Raw genomic sequence first — 9,192 nt, 5'->3', positions numbered from 1 at the left:
TTTGTTGAAATGTCTTCCGCTTACTGTTTTTTCATACATATTCCATCCTCCTATCGTACGTGTGAATATGAAACGCTGTCTTTTTTTGTATATATTCCATCCTCCTATCCTGCGCTTGCCTTACATCAAAGTAGTGTTCGTCTGTATCATGCATCAACTAGTTATGCAGAGCTAATTTTATTCATCTTCTTGTGGTTTTGACTTCATAAGGCAATATCAGAAAATAGGAAGGAAACGAGTAAGTTAGGGGATGTTGGTTGATAGAGGCGAGGGTGTCCCGATCTTTCGATGAGATGATAACTATCGATTTGGTGGAGACGACTTTGACGATCTGACTACAAACGTGTACGACGTTGCGCCTTAGCAATCGCTAAACCAATCTCCTGAGGTTACTGACGATGCTGGAAGCACGGTCAGCCTGACCACGAAGGTCTATTCCTGCAAGCAATCGAAGAACAAGCAAGAATATGATAAAGCAATCTGAATATTGCAAATAAATATGAAGTATTGATAATGGTGGGGATCCGGAAGCGGTCTTGGTCTGGTCGTTGGACAGAAACGAAGTACACGAAGTTGCAATGGCTAACTTTTAACTAAACAAATCCCAAGGAAAAAGCTACTAGATGGATCTACTTATATAGGAGCAAGGGGTGGCGGCCAAGGAGGTGGGAGGACGTCCCAAGGCAGCCTAAAACTAACCCTAGGTCGTACAAGGCTCATGGGCCCAAGTGGAGGTGATGCAACACCTTTGGGCTTGTAGTTTGACTCGGATTCTGCTGCAACGTCAGATTGTTTCATCCGTAACTCAACGCTCCGGACGAATTTGAATGTGAATCCAATTGGGTTGGAAAGAGCATGAAATCTAGTTTCCAACAAAAAAAGAATCACCCAATTCGGAGTCCGTATGAAAACGTTGTTGGCGTTTTGAGTCAGGTATGTCTGTGCAGTCCGAATCTGAATCCAGAACGTGAGAGACTTGGACTCTATCTTCTCTTGGCCCAAAAGTGACGTGAGAGGACTTTTTGAACACAACCTAAACTTCTCCTTTTCCCTTATCTTCATATGTGGATTGTACAAATGTCCCATACACCTGCAATTAGACAAAACACAAAAGTGTGTGAAGTATTTTTGTTCTGGATAACATAAATAGATTATTGAATAGTTTGCATTAGAAATCACCTGACAAATATGCATGTATGCAATATTTTTGGTCGTATCCAAGGTATTCATGTCCTCATCATCCTCCCCTTTTTGAAAACAAAGCCGTCCTCGGTGTTGCTTAATCTGAAATGTGGCTAACAAAAGAGACAAGGTGTACATGTTGTATATGTATATGTCATCCAGTTTAACTTCCCTTGATTTTTGCACGTATGACACATGTATACATGAGTAACTTTCATAGTTCATAAAAACTAAAGCCAAAAAATTATCACAAGAAGTAGAAGGCATGAAAATATTAGAACTCAATTTGCACATATAAGTGAAGCTCTTATTCATTTCAAAAGATTCGCAATGTTCATCATTAAACCATCCCAACTTTGGTGAATAAACCTTACTTGCATCAAATTTACATGCTACAACATGCTTAAATAAGCAAACATGCAATAAGTCATTGGACACAGAATCATCACCAAGATTGGAGGCCATATCAAAATGATTAAACATTAGTTCTTTTGCATCAACAGTTAATTCAATGGGTGCACTCAAAATTATTGATATTTCAGTTGTTTGATCACATGATGCATTCATGACAGTAACAAGATTCTCTAAAATAGGTGGTGTGCTCAAATCAACAGGTAACTCAATACATGACGCATTCAAGCTGATGTAGGTACGGACGTTGACAATGTACCATACCCTTGAGATGATGCCGCGCTCATAATCCGAGGTGCAATGATGGAGGAACCCACCGGCGGTGGCGAGCATGAACTGGAATAGTAGTTGTTGTAGTCACCTAATGCATCCTCCTTTATCTGTCTCTCAAAGGTACAAGCACGGACATACATACCAGTAATGCAACGAGGAATATACTGAAATCTTGCCTGAATATCATGGTTCAAACCACCAAAAAATCTATTCATTGTATCATTCTCAGATTCTTCTATGTCACAATGATGCATATAAGATTTGAACTCTTGGTAGTAAGCATGAACAGTGTTGTTGCCTTGTTTAAATTGTTCAAATTTGCGAAGCAATTCACGACGATAATAAGGAGGGAAAAATTGTTGTCTCATTACAGCTTTCAAAACTTTCCAAGTTGTGGGTTGGTTATCAATGTTTTTCTTACAATGTACACTCCACCAAACAGAAGCAAAATCAGTAAATGCTCTAGTGGCTGCTCGCACTCGCTCAAGTTCAGAAAAGTCATGGTGACTAAAAACTTGTTCTACTTCAAGCTCCCAAGCTAGATATGTAGTAGGATTAAATCTACCCTCAAATGACGGTAAAAAGATAACCTGACCATGTGCTTGTGTGTGTTGTCCCAACTCTCGTGATGGTGAAGATGTGTCCGTCGTCCAAGAACTTCTATCTTCGGAACCTGTCATGATTAGTAGAAACAAGAAACAAAATTCAAGAATAATGTTCCTATGAACTACTAGGGTGTGGTGGTAAAGCGCTCACAGTAAAGCAAATATCAATATCTTACAAGTTCTTACCAAGCAGCAGGTGGTGACAGGCAACCAGCGGTGTCAAATAACTCTGAAGATTGTGTAAAGCGATTGCCAGGGGAACGTACGTATACACGGTGTAGAAATATGTGGAGCTGGGTTGGCTATATATGGTAGCAAAAGATTAGCAATAATCAATTCAGAGATGCAATGTTGAATAAACGCTCAACGACGGTACTGTGCTGGTCCTAGGCTAGACCGAACTAGAGACGCGAGCCTAGAACACTAATGAGGTCACGGTAGCACAACTAGCATCAATAAGGATATGAAGTAGCTCTCGACAGCAAGATATAAGTGAAGATCACAATAGCAGTAAAGATAATGATATGAAACAAACAGCCAAGAAGGATATATCAACAACTTTCTCTCCAACTTTCCTCTGGAAATGTTTGTGCCAATTTTTTTGATAATTTTTCAAGAATGGTATTGACTCAAGATTTCAAACGCAAAAGGAATCACTCAATTCCGAGTGATATGAGGAGTCAAAAAAATTCTAAAACTGGCCTGAAAACTGGAATAAGTTGTGTTCGTGAACTTCGGAGGGAAAAACGACCTATTTAGAAGCCGATTTTGAGGTGCCAAATATTGAAAAGCTACTACAACTATTTAGAAGCGTCTTGTCACTAGCTTTCATTTGAGTAGTTGCGGAGCCAAAACGGACTTCGTATGAGGAAGTTATTTCTGTTTTACTAAACAGTGCACAAAGCAGATTTTTTCTTTGTTTTTTTCTCTCTCCTTCTTTCCAAAACAAACTAGATAAGATGCAGATTGGATCTAGCGAAGATGTGAATGACCTCAACTATGATTGTGACAATGAACGATGAGTAGCACGTGGTGGAAATTGATGGATGGGTGGTGGACAGCGAAGGGATAACGATGCAGCGGCGAGACTAATGTGAACAGAACTCGAAACTCTAAATGAACTAGACACTAAGACCAGCAACTCGACACGATGATGCAAACGATAATTCAACTATGCAAGCAATGAAAGAAAATTGCAAAGGCTCAGACTGGCTTGGATAAAGGATGAATAGATCTAACTTTTTTTGTGGCCTTTTCTTGGACAACAGGTAAGAAAATAAATCTAATCGAGGAAAAACTGGAAATTCTCACCGAGGAACCTGAAAACTGATACAACTTGAGGCGAGGGTTGATGAGGACATCAATACCATTATTACACCCACAACCCTTGCTGCTATACATACTGGACCAATTACTAGAGCTCGCGCACGCCAATTGATTTATCAAGTACTTTTGTTTCTTGGTAACGATTCTAATGTTCATGAGAATATGATGCTGCCTAAATTGGGTACATTTGTTTTGCTTACAAATGAAGGGCCTAGCTTGGACAAGAAAGATGAACCTTGGAGCAAGTTCAAGCATGGAGATGATGGCATGCGCAAGGGGGACAAGAACGGAGTTACAAGTGATGATTCCAGGACTCTGAAGCCACCATAATGAGTGCATGAAGCATGGGACGAAATATACAAGATGCCACTTCATAAATTTCGTCCAGAGGCTATTCTAGGTGCTGTGTCACCTTATTATTGGGCCAGGCCCATGTATTTTCGAAGTACTTAAGTATAGGCTGTTTTTAGAGTCCATATGTGTGGGGAAACAAGAGTTAGGGTTGGTTTCGGACCCCTCCACCAAGGGCCACGAAATTCCCCCTCTCTCCTCCATATATATAGCCCTTAAGGCATCATTTAGACTTTGGGTTTTGTTTAGATTAAAAGTTCGCCATAGCTGCAACTTCACATACTTCGTTTGTGTTCAACGACCAGACCAAGACGTCACAGAACCCCACCTTGATCAATAAAGCTTTCATCTTATATTCACAATATCCAGATTGCAATCTCGGTTTCTTGCTTGTTCTTCGTTTGCTCGCAGGAAACAGACCCTCGTGGTCAGGTTGATCGTGCTCCGGCGTGGTCAATAACCCCTCGGAAGTTGGTTTAGCGGTTGCTAAGGCGCAACATCTCGCACGTTCGTAGTCGGATCGTCAAGGTCGACTCCCACAGAAATGATAGCCACCATCTCATCGAAACATCGGGACACCTTTGCCTCTATCAAGTGGTATCAGATTTTCAGGTTGCTCGGTGAGATTTTCCAGTTTTTCATAGTTTAGATCGAGTCTGTTCTTCATACCTACAGTCCACGAAAAAAGCCAAAAAAATTAGGGTTAGTTCATCATATCCGAACCAATCTGAGCCTTTGCATAGTCTTTTCAGTATTTTGCTTTGTTGAATTTGCGGTTGCATCGTCGTGTCTAGTTGCTGGTCTTAGAGTTTAGTCTTTTAGAGTTTCAAGTTCTGGTCATAAATTGTCACGCCGCCGCCGCACCATCACAAATCCGTATCCATATACCACCACCAATCCGTATCCATATACCACCACCGCTGCCATATCCTACCATCATATATCCACCACCAATCCGAGTTCCTTTCATATTAGGTTTGTTTTCGAGGTCTGTCTAATTTCCGATTCGTGTTTCCTTGCCTGAGTAGGTTTCGAAAAAAAAAAGAGTCTGGAGACCCCCTGGCAGTTTTTAGGCCAAAATTTTCACGGGCAAAAATATTTTTTCCCTATCCTATTTTTAGGCTTTTCTGAGTCTTTTGAGCCAAGTGCCATCATAGTGATTTTTTGTCGCACTTTTTCGTCGTCGCTGCCCTAATTTCTGAAAAAAAACAGTCAAAAAAATTTCGTGCCCATCCTATCAGTTTGACGAGGGAAGAGTTTTGAGACACTCACCATTATAGTGATTTTTCGCAAAAAAAAGAGCGCCAAAAAAAAAGAGGAGGGCAAAAAAACAGAGCGAAAAAAAATTCCAGAGTGTGCTTTTCCCTTGTTTACGTGCAGCGCCGTGATTTTGTTAGTGTTCTAGGCTCGCGTCTCTAGCACGGTCTAGCCTAGGACCAGTACAGTACCGTCGTTGAGCGTTTATTCAACTTTGCATCTCTGAATTGATTATTGCTGACCCTTTTTGCTACCATATTATAAGCCTTCCTAGCTCCACATACATCTACATCGTGCGTTTGACTCTCCCTGGTAATCGCTCTATCCAAGCTTTGAGAGTTTTGACTACGACGGTTGCCGATCACTGCCTGCTGCTGGGTAAGAACTGGTAAGAATTTGAGATTTGCTTGACGGATTTGTGACATCCACCACCACCTCTTGTTAGTAGTCTGTAGGATCATATTCTTGTGTGTTTCTATTGTTGCTAACCATGGCAGGATCACAAGCCGACGAGAATGACTGGAAGAACATGACGAATAAGGAGTTGCATGATAAATTTCAGCAAATGATGAGTGGACAGGTGCAAGATGTGCTAAACAGATTTGAAGAGGCCATGGAGAAGATAGATGGCATGGAGAAGACGTTCGAAACAAAGCTCGATAACAGGTTTAATGAATTGCTCGCGCGTCTTCCACCACCACCACCGGCTGCACCTAACGCACCTCTACAACAACAACAACAACAACAACAACAACGACGATGACTACCTCCACATCGCGAAACAGCCCTCCGCCGAGCGAGTCGTCTCCCTCTTGCACCTGGCCAAACTATTGGTGCTGCTGTTGATACTTCTGTGGCTCCTGCTACTGATGTGGAGGAGGATGATTTTGCGAGAGATTACGAGGATGAGGTTGATCAAAATCAGAACTACGTGCCACCACCAGCACCGCAACCACCAGGTCGTCCACATGCAAATAATGGCAATGGTAGGGCTCATGCTCAGGTACGAGATCATGACCATCTCCCTAAACTAAAATTGAATATTCCACCATTTGAGGGTAGATATGTTCATGATATATATCTTACTTGGGAGTTAGAAACTGAACAATGATTTACATGTTTACAATATCCCGAGGAGAGACGTGTTCCTGCTGCTGTTTGTGCATTCACTAGTTTTGCATGTGTTTGGTGGTCTGAGCATTGTAGATTATATCCTATTCCAGCTACTTGGGCTGCTTTGAAAACTGCTATGCATACTCGTTGGGTTCCACCATATTATCAACGTGAATTACTTCAAAAATTGCAGCGTTTAAGACAAGGAAAAAATTCTGTAGAAGAATATTATCAGGAATTACAAACTGGCATGATTAGATGTGGTATTGTTGAGGAGAATGAAGCTATGCTTGCACGTTTTATGGGTGGATTAAATAGAGAGATTCAGACCATTCTAGAGTAGAAGGAGTATACTAATATCACTCGTTTATTCCATCTTGCTTGTAAAGCTGAACGTGAAGTGCAGGATCGACAGGCAATTGCGCGAACTAACTTTTCTGCAGGTCAGTCTTCATCATGGACACCACGTGCATCCTCTACTTCCACTCCACCAGCACCTCCATCAGGTGCCACCTCTAGCCGTGATACAAGAAAGCAGGCACAACCACCACTATCTGCCAAGAGCACACCTGCCGGACCTGCGCAGAGCTCTTCTTCCATGGCATCAACAGGGCACACAAGTGATATTATTTGTCGTCGTTGTAAGGGAAGAGGACATTTTGCGAGAGAATGCCAATCTCAGCGTGTGATGATTGCTACTGAGGATGGTGGGTATGAGTCCGCTAGTGACTATGATGAGGAGACTTTGGCTCTTATTACACATGAAGAACACGGTGGAGAGGATTCTGATCATGAGACGCAATACATGGCTGCTGAAGATGCTGACAGGTATGAATGTTTAGTTGCTCAACGTGTTTTGAGTGTGCAGGTTACACAAGCTGAGCAAAATCAGAGGCATAATTTGTTCCATACAATGGGAGTTCTAAAGGAACGTTCTGTTCGCGTCATCATAGATGGAGGGAGCTGTGATAACTTGGCTAGCATGGAGATGGTGGAGAAGCTATCTCTCACAACAGCGGCAAGGTTAAGGTAACACGTACTGTTCGTGTGCATTTTAGTATCTCTACATATGCTGATTATGTTGATTGTGATGTGGTACCTATGCAAGCATGTTCCTTATTAGTTGGTAGACCTTGGCAATTTGATAAAAGTTCTATACACCATGGTAGAAACAATCAGTATACTCTTGTTCATAAGGATAAAAATATTACTTTGCTTCCTATGACTCCTGATTCTATTTTGAAAGATGATATTAATAGAGCTAATAAAGAAAAACAGGAGAAAAATAAGAGTGAAAATCAGATTGTGGCAAAAGAATTTGAGCAACAAATGAAACCTAATAATAAACCATCTAGTATTGCTTCTAAAATTAAATTGAAAAGTGCATGTTTACTTGCCACCAAATCTGATATTGATGATTTAGATTTCAGCAAATCTGTTTGCTATGCTTTTGTGTGCAAAGAGGCATTATTTTCATTTGAGGACGTGCCTTCCTCTTTGCCTCCTGCTATCACTAACATTTTGCAGGAGTTCGCTGACGTCTTTCCACAAGACGTGCCACCGGGATTACCACCTATTCGAGGGATTGAGCATCAAATTGACTTAATTCCCGGTGCATCATTACCCAACCGTGCACCATACCGTACCAATCCAGAGGAGACGAAGGAGATTATGCGTCAAGTACAAGAGCTGCTCGACAAATGTTATATACGCGAATCCCTTAGTCCTTGTGTTGTTCCTATCATTTTAGTGCCGAAAAAGGAAGGTACGTCGTGTATGTGCGTTGATTGTAGAGGCATTAATAATATTACTATTCGTTATCGTCATCCTATTCCTAGGCTAGATGATATGCTTGATGAATTGAGTGGCTCTACAATATTCTCCAAAGTTGATTTGCGTAGTGGATACCATCAAATTCGTATGAAAATTGGGAGATGAATGGAAAACAGCATTTAAAACTAAGTTTGGATTATATGAGTGGTTAGTCATGCCTTTTGGGTTAACTAATGCACCTAGTACTTTCATGAGGTTAATGAACGAAGTTTTACGTGCTTTCATTGGCCGATTTGTGGTAGTTTACTTTGATGACATATTGATTTATAGCAAATCTTTGGAGGAACATTTGGAACATTTACGTGCTGTTTTTATTGCTCTACGTGATGCACGTTTGTTTGGTAACCTTGGAAAGTGCACCTTTTGCACCGACCGAGTATCTTTTCTTAGCTATGTTGTTACTCCACAGGGAATTGAAGTTGATAAAGCCAAGATTGAAGCTATTGAGAGTTGGCGCAGCCCAAAACGGTCACACAAGTGAGGAGTTTCCTTGGCCTCGCTGGTTTCTATAGGCGTTTTGTGAGAGATTTCAGCACCATTGCTGCACCTCTCAACGAGCTTACATAGAAGGATGTGCCTTTTGTTTGGGGTATCGCAGAGGAAGAAGCCTTCACGGTATTGAAAGATAAGTTGACACATGCTCCTTTACTCCAACTTCCTGATTTTAATAAGACTTTTGAGCTTGAATGTGATGCTAGTGGAATTGGATTAGGAGGTGTGTTATTACAAGATGGCAAACCTGTTGCATACTTTTTTGAAAAATTGAGTGGGCCTAGTCTGAACTATTCTACTTATGATAAAGAATTATATGCTCTTGTTCGGACCTTAGAAACATGGCAAC

This window comes from Triticum urartu, chromosome 5, assembly GCF_003073215.2.
Source record: "Triticum urartu cultivar G1812 chromosome 5, Tu2.1, whole genome shotgun sequence".
Taxonomy (NCBI): Eukaryota; Viridiplantae; Streptophyta; class Magnoliopsida; order Poales; family Poaceae; genus Triticum; species Triticum urartu.
This window is presented reverse-complemented; position numbering follows the sequence as displayed.